This window comes from Marmota monax, unplaced genomic scaffold (assembly GCF_021218885.2).
Source record: "Marmota monax isolate L192 unplaced genomic scaffold, Marmota_monax_Labrador192_F-V1.1 WCK01_AAM20220418_F8-fsc00251, whole genome shotgun sequence".
NCBI lineage: Eukaryota > Metazoa > Chordata > Mammalia > Rodentia > Sciuridae > Marmota > Marmota monax.
The window spans coordinates 396028-406242 of NW_026694546.1; the positions used below are offsets into that span (position 1 = coordinate 396028).

Below are 10215 nucleotides of genomic sequence, written 5' to 3' on the forward strand. Positions count from 1 at the left end.
TGAACTAAATGATAAGAAAATGTAAAAAAAAAAAAAAACAAAAAGTTAAAGTTTACAGGATGCAACTAAAGCAATGTTTGAAGGAAAACTTATAGAATGAAATGCATATGCTAACAAAGAAGAATAGTTTCGTATCTATTATCAAAGGCATCCTTCTTAAGAAATTAGGTGGAAAGAGCAAAATGGGAACAAGATACAGTGAAGAAAGAAATTAAAATACAGAAAAGAAAATGAATAAAATCAGAAGCTGTTTCTTTAAAACGATTGATAGAATCATTGTACTTCTAGTAAGACTGATGGAGAATAAAAGAGAGAATGGACACTTTATTGATTCGAGGAAAGAAAGAAGGATGTTTTGAGGGTCATGTTATACACTGGCTTAGTAATTGGGGAAATGCCACTTACATACTAAGTTACAGTCCTAGATCAAAACAATCAGAATTTACCCCTTTTCAGAGTATATGCCATATTAAGTAAAATTTTGCTTAACTGTGAAAAATATAAAAACTTAATATAACAATGGTTTTAGAAAGATGAAAACCTGAAATCAGCCCGCTGAAAGATGGCTTGATGCCGTACAACATCAGAATCACCAACTCCTTAATTCTCGCCCCCCCATCATTAATAACTTCCATTCTCAAGATGACCTCACGATGTACAAAGGCAATTGGAACAAATTATTAAGCATCCATTCTTTCCAGCTGGAAAGAGAGATGGGTAACTCTCTTCAAAGATATACCCACAACTTTCATTCTTCCCCCTTGATTATAATTTGGCCATGTATCCACATCCAACAGCAAGGGAGGCTGGAAAACAGGCTCTTTATCGAGTGCCCAGATAAAATAATAAAGGAAGAAGCATATCAGAGATATGAGTACAATCAGCAATATTTGCCACACATACTGCAAAATCTTCTCAAGATGTTATTGGAAAAGTTTATACTTTTGGATCCCACGTGTGTTCAGGCTGGAGTAGCGGCGTGTGCTGCGGCGGCTGTGGTCGGTAATTGACGGATCTGGAGCGCGGAGGCTCTCCGCGGCCTCCTGGACGTCACCATGGTGGGCCCCTTCCCAGTTTCCTGAGCTCTGTCGACTTGCACATATCTTCTCTGGTGAAAGTTTTCAAGAAATGAGAACATTCAGTGCCTGTTTGTTAGAAGAATGAATACAGGTGTGAATGAGGAATTAATTTTCATTTTAAATAATCCTGCCAAGGGAATTTTAAAAGAAAGTGATTTTAAGCTGCGTCGTATCAAAGGACCACGAAGGGAATGGATTTTGTAGGTAACAAGAAATGCAGTCTCAAGAAGTTATAATATTCATGCCTAAAGTACCAAAGGGAAGAAGTACAGGACAGGAAAAAAAAAAGTCATCCATCCGTATAGTAGAAAAGCAGCTCAAATTACGAGAGAGGCCCACAAACAAGATAAGAAAGAAAAGTGAAAAACTGCAGTGGTTTCAAAGTCATCTGGATCCCCAAAAATTGGGGTATTCAAAGAAAGATGCTTGTGAATTAGTTGAAAGGTATTTAAATAGATTTAGCAGTGAGCTGGAGCAGATCGAGTTACATAACAGCATCAAGGACAGGCAGGGAAGGCGGCACTTTTCCCGGGAAACAGTTATCAAGCAGACGATGGAGCGGGAGAGACAGCAGTATGAAGGATATGGCCTGAGATCCCAGACATTTTAAATGCAAACAATCTGAAAGTTTTTAGGGAATGGGATTTTGATCTGAAGAAATTGCCAAACATTAAAATGAGAAAACTCTGTGCTAATGATGCAGTTCCTAAGAAGAGGAAGAGGAAAACTATTTTAACTATAGACAAAAATTTAGAGGAATTGGAACTAAAAGGTGAATCAAATGACTCAGATGAAGAAATGACTCCAGTAGCCTGATTGTCTTGAGTTGAAAATAATTTGAGAGCTTCAAATTACACACACATTAATTATGTAAATAATTATCTAGACATAAGAATTTGCTATTGAACTCATTTTTTTTATAATGAGAGTCCTATTTGCAGTTTAAAATATGGTGTTATGATTTTTATTTAAAAATGAAGGTTGAAATTCATTTATATTAAGTTGCTAAAATAGATATAAGTTGTATTAATCTGTTTTTAGTTGCTATAATGAAATACTCAAGGTTAGGTTACTTATTAAGAAAAGACATTTATTTAGCTCATGATTTTGAAGGCTGAAAGTCCACAAGTACTGGCTCTGGTAAGGGCCTCTGGCTATGTCACTTCACAGTGGATGACATCACAATCCATGCAGGAGGGTGTGACAGAAGGTAGTGAGACAGAACACCAGAGAATGGGGAGGGGCCAGTAATGACCTCTCACTAGGCCCATCTCTTAAAGGTACTACCACCACCTCTTAACATTGCCACACTAGGCACCACGCTTCTATTATGTGAGCTCTTGAGGGAGACATCCAAAAGTGATCTTTTAAAGAAATTTAATCCGAACTTTGTGCAGAGGAAAAGTACTGTGTGAGGACAAAATGTGTTTTGAATTTTTTTCCTTATGTGGATTTAGGATTGCCTAATCTCCCAAATGGGGTGAATGTTCAGTAATCTGTTTTCCAAGAGATTCCTGTGGACATTTCTTAAGTTGTGATAATAACAAAATTGTGTTAAACCAATTCTCTTAAACATTAAACCTATTTTTTTTCCTTACAAGTAGGGAAGAATTTGATAGTGAAGTCATATTCACCAATAGATTATACATTATCATTTATTTTTTTCTGAGCCAGAGGTAAAGGTTAGAAACAGAAGAGTCTGTCTCTGTGGTTATATTGATCCCTACACTTAATCTGTTATCTTTTGACAAAGAGAATAAATGATTCAGGCTTGCTCCTTTTCATTATATATTATTTTTTGCTTTCTCATTGTGAAAAGTGATAAGTTTCTAAAAGGTTAAATTGACGTATAAGAGTATTTCAAGTGGCATGAAAAACATGGACATATTAGAATTTAGTTATAACAATTGTTAAACATAAGTATCCTTTAGTGTACTTTTTAAAGGATATGATATAAATATATTTATTTTCAAGAAAAGGAAAACAGTGTATGTGGTTAACTTAATATCAACTGTCTTATTAGCAGTTTATATGAAGTGTTATAACTTTTTTACTTCTGAAAATTAAAAATAAAATTTAATTCAAAAATGTCACCTTAAAAAAAAAAAGTTTATACTTTTCACAAACTGCAATTCCTTCTGTGAAGGAAAACAACATTATGCCCCTTGGGACCTTCTGGCCATCTATACCTTTAATTCAAAATCCCCTCCTGTGTGGGGTAAAGGGTACTTATATATTGTTGGTGGGATGGCAAACTGGTGCAACCATTCTCTAAAGCAATATGGAGATTCCTCCAAAAACTAAGAATAGAACCACCATTTGGCCCAGTTATAGCACTCCTCAGTATATATATATATATATCCAAAGGAATTAAAATCAGCATACTACAGTGATGCAGTGACATCTCAATGTTTACAGTAACTCAATTCACAATAGCTAAGCTCTGGAGCCAATCTAGGTGCCCTTCAAGAGATGAATGGATAAGAAAATGTGATATATACATATATATGTGTGCACATGTGTGTAAGTCTTGCATTTTTCACACACACACACACACACACACACAATGGAGTATTGCTCAGCCATAAAGAAGAATGACTTTATGACATTTGCTGGTAAATGGATGGATCTGGAGACTATCATGCTAAGTGAAATAAGCCTATGTTTATTTGGGATGCTTTTCTCTGATAGGCAGAAAATAACTCAAAATAAGGGCAGGTGACGGGAAGGAGAATAGAAGTTCAGTGAAATAAACAAAAGGGAATGAAGAGAGAATTGAGGGACAGGAAAAGGAGGACAGTGGGATGAATCAGATGTGACTTTCCTCCGTACCTATATGAACACACCACAGTGAATCTCACCATCATGTACATCCACAAGAAATTCTTTTTAAAAATAAATAAATAAAAATAACTATGAGTAAATGGCAGAAAGATCAACAGAAGGAAAGAACAGGGGGCCCTAATTAGAGTGAGATCTATTTCATGCTTGTATAATGATAACAAAATGGATTCAACTGTCATGTATAACTGAAAAGAACTAATAAAAATCTTTTAAATCCCATCCTGAACTAAGTTACGGTGGCACAGCTGATGTCTGTTAAACTACCTAAGTCATGAATTTTTTTCACCCATAAAATAAGGACTCTGTGCTCGCTCAGCACCATCAGCACCCATTAATCTCAAATTCTCCCATGCCCAGGACACATGGACTCAGGTGTAATTCCAATCTAAAAGCAAAACAGTGGCCATTTGGGTGAAGTTCAAAATGGGGTACATCAAAGGTCTTTCAAGAGACCAATAAGTTGAGGTGCCCCTTCCCTGAGGTTTTCCTTATTTCTCCTGCCTCCCTTTCCCCCCTTATGCCTTCTTTTCCCCTTGTAATCCTCATCCAATCCACTAATTCCTTTTGCATGAACCTATGAAATGTCTTTTGAACCCAACTGCTTCTTCTCTCTGCAGTTGTCTCTCAGGATCTCTGGAAAATTGGTCTAGGACACCCTATAGATACCAAAACCTTCAGATGCTCAAATCCCTTATTTAATAGGGCCTATATTTGCATATAGCCAATGCATATCCTCCCTTATACTTTAAATCATCTCCAGATTACTTATAATATTTAATATAGAACAAATGCTATATAGTTATGCTGTGTCTCTTAGGAAATAATGACAAGAAAGAAAAATCCACATGTTCAGCAGAGATGAAGTTTTCTTTTGGAATATTTTTGATCCAAGATTAGTTGAATCTATAGATGCAAAACCTGTGGCTACCAACTGTACTTTATTCCAAGTTATCCTGACTCTTTTCATACATCTTTCTCTTTGGGCAGAAAGCAAAACTCAGTATTCTCACTGGTCTACACCAGGGATCAGCAAACTTTTCCTATAAAAGACCAGTAGAATATATTTTTGACTTTGAAAACCCATAGTCTTTGTTTCATCCTATCCACTCATCCCTTGGAAAACAAAAGCAGTAAGAGACAATATGTAAACAAAGGATGACTGTACCAATAAAACTTTATTGACAAAAACCAGTAGTGGGCCAGATTTGACCCACGAACTGTAGTTTGTTCACACTTGGTCTAGACTCTTACTATAGCGAGTCCCCACAGCATGTTTTGCATTCCTTAACACATATTTCTCTGACTTCTTTCTTTATTCATTATAAACAAAACCCTTTTAAAGCTCATTATTCTACATTTTCTTACATGTCATTTCCAAATATGTCATTTCATTTGATCATAGATCTGAAAACACACATTGCAGTGATTTTTTGTTTCCACGGTACTGAAGGATAATTATCCTAAACACCTGAAATCAATACTTCTTCATGTCTGACCTTTCTAGATAATGATCTATGTGACAGAATTGCTCCACAGATACCCATTTGATCCCTCTAGGAAAACTAAACACTCTAATTAATGAATTCTCTAATTAAACCTTTTCCTCCACTCTGAACTTTAGCTAAGAATATAAGGGCAGCCAAATTGAAAACTAATCAAGCTTGCATCTTTTTTTTTCTGTTGAGAATCTATCAGGACTTGAAATATAATTTGTTCCCAGAAATTTCCCAGCATAAAATGAAGGCATCCACCATATCACATAAAGGTACCAGAAGAAGCAGAAATAACTAAAAGGTAAGAAAGAGGTTAAAAACTGATAGTCCATGGCCTGAAAATAATCCAGAGACATATTGTTTGGCCTTTGAAGTAATTTTTAAATAATTTGTACCACCACTAAAAAAAAAATTAGAATATCTCACGTTTACATTTAAAAAATTAGACTCCCAGCTTATCTGAAAAAACAGTGGGTTCTAGGTATTTCTGAAAATACTGGAACCAAATAATCCAGGACAACAAGCTAAAGCTGAATGGTGGCCCATTAATTTCAAATGGAGATTGCTTCTTAGTTTTCCACAATCTGCACTCTTTCATATTATATACCCAATACTGAAACAAAGATTCACCGGCTAATTATTATTGTCTTTGCCTTGTTATTTTTTATAGGAAAGAAATATTTTTCACCTGCTAACTATTATTGTCTTTACCTTGTTATTTTTTATAGGAGAGAAATATTTTTCTGTGCTCTTTGCCCAATCAAAAGCTGGAAAATGTCTTCGAAGGCCATGTGATTTAAGAAAAAAACTGAGACACAGAACTTACTTATTTATTTATTTTTGCCAGTCTAGGCACTTTGGCATTTGAAATTTATCAGGTGCAGGAGGAAAAAACCTAGCCAGGAAGCTGTATTTGAGTTCTTTTCTTAGTTCTAATTTAATTCAAAGGATCTTCTGACCAAGATATACACACCTCTTCTTTGCCTCAATTTCTTATCCTATAGAATAAAGGATTTGGGATAAGTTGGAGTGTTTTGGTTATGAGTAAAAAAGTAATTCATTGGAAAGATACCAGATATCATAGCATTGATTTATTCTAAGCAATGACAAGGAACCAACTCACTGCAAGGAGCTTAATGGTGACAGTTGCAGAAATAGACTCATCATGGAGCAAAATAGGGCAACCATGCGCAGAATGACAAATTCCAATCATTTCTTTTACGTTTGCATTCCTTGTTCACTATTCAAAGTTCCAGCATGTGTCTGGCCAAACTTAGAGTAGGTGGCCTTTTTACTGGTTGTACCTGGCCAAGAAAACAAGCAGATGTAGGAGGAGCTGTCCCAGAGAACCCTTTCATCTTCCACTGCAGAATAAACAACTGAATTTATAGTCCCATCAAGCCGGGGGAGAGGCAATTAGGCTGGAATAGAATAATCCACAATTTTCAGGTCAAAAAACAAAATAAATGTAAGCGAAATTTTATATGGAGGTATGGATGGGCAAATACAGCAGTTTTTGTTTGAAGCAGTTGTAGGATTCCAGGGTCCCCATCAATTCGGTGACCCCCTCACTCTGCTTTGACCCCTGTAGTACTTCTGCTCATGTAGGACATCCCTGAAGTCCAGGGTGAGAACCACAAATGAGACAATCTGCACATTCCCTGCAATTTTGCCATTTGAGTGACAGAAAAAGTAGTTGAGTTTCCACTGGTTGACTCAGCTCAGAGATTCTCACGAGACAATGTCTGTAAGATAAATCTTGACAGCCAACTGAGCCATGAGAATTGTTCCCCTGGGAACCACAAAAGCACCAGTAAATCATTCTCATTGACTACTGATGAGAGGGACTGGCTTCCAGGTTACTACCATCAGAGACAGGGCTGGGAAACAAGGACCTAAATGTTAACAGCTGAAGGGCTGATCTTGGATTCCCTGAGCCACTAGATCCTCAAACCTATGGAATGCCTCTACTGTTGGATGACTGAGGACATCTCTGTGGCCTGTCTCTCACATAACATTTGTATGTCTTCATCCTTTGTTTAGTATGGGAAAGCGAGCGGAGGAGAAAACAGGCCCTTGTGGCCTCTTAGCGTGAGTGATCAGCAGGAAGAAATGAGGAATGTGAGAAAAAAAAATATCATATTTACCAAAGATTTGTTTTGAATAGCCAGTCACTTGGGGTAGCAGGCAGCTGGAAGCACATTATGAAACTATTACAATATTTAAACAGAGCTATGCTAATAGCATGCACAATAGTTCAGAAAGCCCCTGTGGCAGTAATCATTAACTCTGAAGATTTCAGGAAAATTCTTTTTCCATTCAGCAAATATCCTGACCTCACACCACTTTGTTTTCTAAGCTTCTCCTGGGACTGGGGTTTAGACAGAAAGCCGAGTTGTCAGATCAAAGTTTTCCTTTTGCAAAGGGATCCTGTTTATTCAGTTATCTTAATTTGTTCTTCACATGTGACTGTACCTTACCATTTTCGGTGATTTATTGCTATGGTTGCGAATGCTTGGATCCTGTAAAAAGTCATATGTTGAAATCTTCACCCACAAAGTGATGATATTAGGAGGTGGGATCTTTGAGAGGCCCTTAGGTCATGAATGCAATGCCCTCACAATGGGATCAGCACCTTATAAAAGAGGCCCCTAGGAAGCCCCTTCTACCATGTAAGGACACAGCAAGAAAGACCCATCTAGGAACCAGAAAGTAATCCCTCACCAGACACTAAATTTCCCAGCCTCTAGAATCATGAGGAACAGACTTCTGTTCTTTATAAACCATTCGGTTTACGATATTTTTGTTATAGCAGCCCAACCATTTATCACAGTTACCAATAAGAAGCTCCACTCTCTTAGAGGGAAGTGAGTCACTCACTGGAGGGGATCAGATATCTTCCAGTGAGAAAAAAAGTGCTGTCTCCTACCCAAGAGTTCAACTCCCTGAGGAGACACACAAAGGAAGTTTGAAAAGGAAGTCTCCCATCTTCTTAATCTCTTTGGAAGTCAGGGACACTTTTGACTTCACCATCATTAAAGGGCATTTGACCACTCCTTCAGGGTCACTGTAATGGGTTCTAGAAGTCACAGTAAGGCATCTTTCACAGGGTTTATGGGCTGCTCGGCCTGGGAAGAGATGCATGCATCAAATAGGAGAACCTAAGAAGTAAAGAAGCTAAGCAGCCTATCCAGGAAGAAAGCCCTAAGGTTCTTGCCATGTTGCACTTGGGGCCCACCCACTGCCCCTGTGGCCATAAGAACAATAAAGTGCCTAGCAGCTCAAGATGCCCTATTTTACTGCATGACAAGAATTTCATGCCAAATTTCTTGCAAAACAGCAGGGTGTGACCATTATGGGAAGCTTTTTTAAAAAAAAATTGTGCCTGTATTACTTGAAAATCATTTATTACTAAAATGTTTTTGATGCAAGAATGGGATGAATGGGATTAATAAGAATATGAATATGTATTAAAATTGAATAGTCCAAATCAATGTACATCATTTCTTTATGGCGGTTTACAAACTTTTTTTGTCTGAAAAAAAAAAGGAAACATTAATTGCTCATGATTTGTGCCTTGTACCCAAAATATTACACTTGGGAGAATTTACTGCAGTGTTGGGAAGTATGGACTTACAAAATTCAGTCTTCTGTTTCTGAAGATTCTGCATCAGCACTCAGTCCTCCACCACACTCACATAGGACATGTTTACTGTTAGTATTATAGCACTCAAAACCACACAAATCAGCAAATATATATACTGCATTGCGCATGCACTGAGAATTCCAGAAGACAAATGCTCATCCTTACCTCTCTGGTTAATAACATGCTGCTCTGTAGACCAGTTAAGCAGAGTAATGACTAGAACTATGCCATGCGACAATCATGCAATGAAAGGGTATAAACCAATTTTTGGACTGAAAAAACAGGGTATGGAGATTATAAAGTGGCAATGATTATGTAGTGAAAGATGGTATATCCGGATCTGGATGTGAATCTATGTAATCTTGACAATATTCAATAACTCGGTTTTTCCATTTGTGAAGTGGAAATAAATCTCAGTGGGTGCACAGAAGATTGAAGGAGCGGATGGGCATTGTAAAGGACTTTTCCCAGTGCTACACATATTACGCGTGCTCAGTCACGGCGAACTTTCGCTATCATCTATACCCAATACAGATTGCTGAACACTATAAATTAAGCGAATGGTCTCAAAATGGAATGTGCTGTCCAGTCATTTAGGGAAATGTTTTTCAATTACCTCCATAGACTCTACCCCCATACCAACTGCATCAAATCCCTCAAATAACTCAGGATGACACTGGAAGGTGGACCTGTGTTTTCCTTAAGTTTACCAGGTAACTTTGATTTAGCTTATATCTGGACTAGAATTTGGGAACCATTGCAATGTAATCAGAGACAATCTACATAAAGGTAGGTAACGCCTAAGGTACAGCCACAGACATCCACTATAATCTTAGAGAATGCAGAGAACAAAAAAGGAAACACAGCTTCAACACATAAAACATCTCAAACTTGGTCTATCTTATACCAGTTGAAGGCATCACTTACCCTTCTAAGCATGATCTATGCATAACTTGCAGGTCTCCCATGATTAAGGGACTTAGCCGAAAGCATCAAAAATCCATAGCTAATACACGCAGAAAATAAAAGATTCCTTTAGCAAATTAAAGCTAGGTAATAATTGAACCAATCATTCCCACATTATTTCTCCTTCTTGGAATGACTCCCTATTGACACTCATTTATAAAGATCACACTCCATCCACCTTTGCCAT

The 10215-nt window shown here is 37.3% G+C and overlaps 1 pseudogene; it reads left to right on the forward strand.

Moving 5' to 3' along the window:
- The first annotated feature begins 1320 nt into the window (after positions 1-1320).
- LOC124076662 (translation machinery-associated protein 16-like) lies at positions 1321-3172 on the forward strand (annotated as a pseudogene).
- The last annotated feature ends 7043 nt before the right edge of the window (positions 3173-10215 follow it).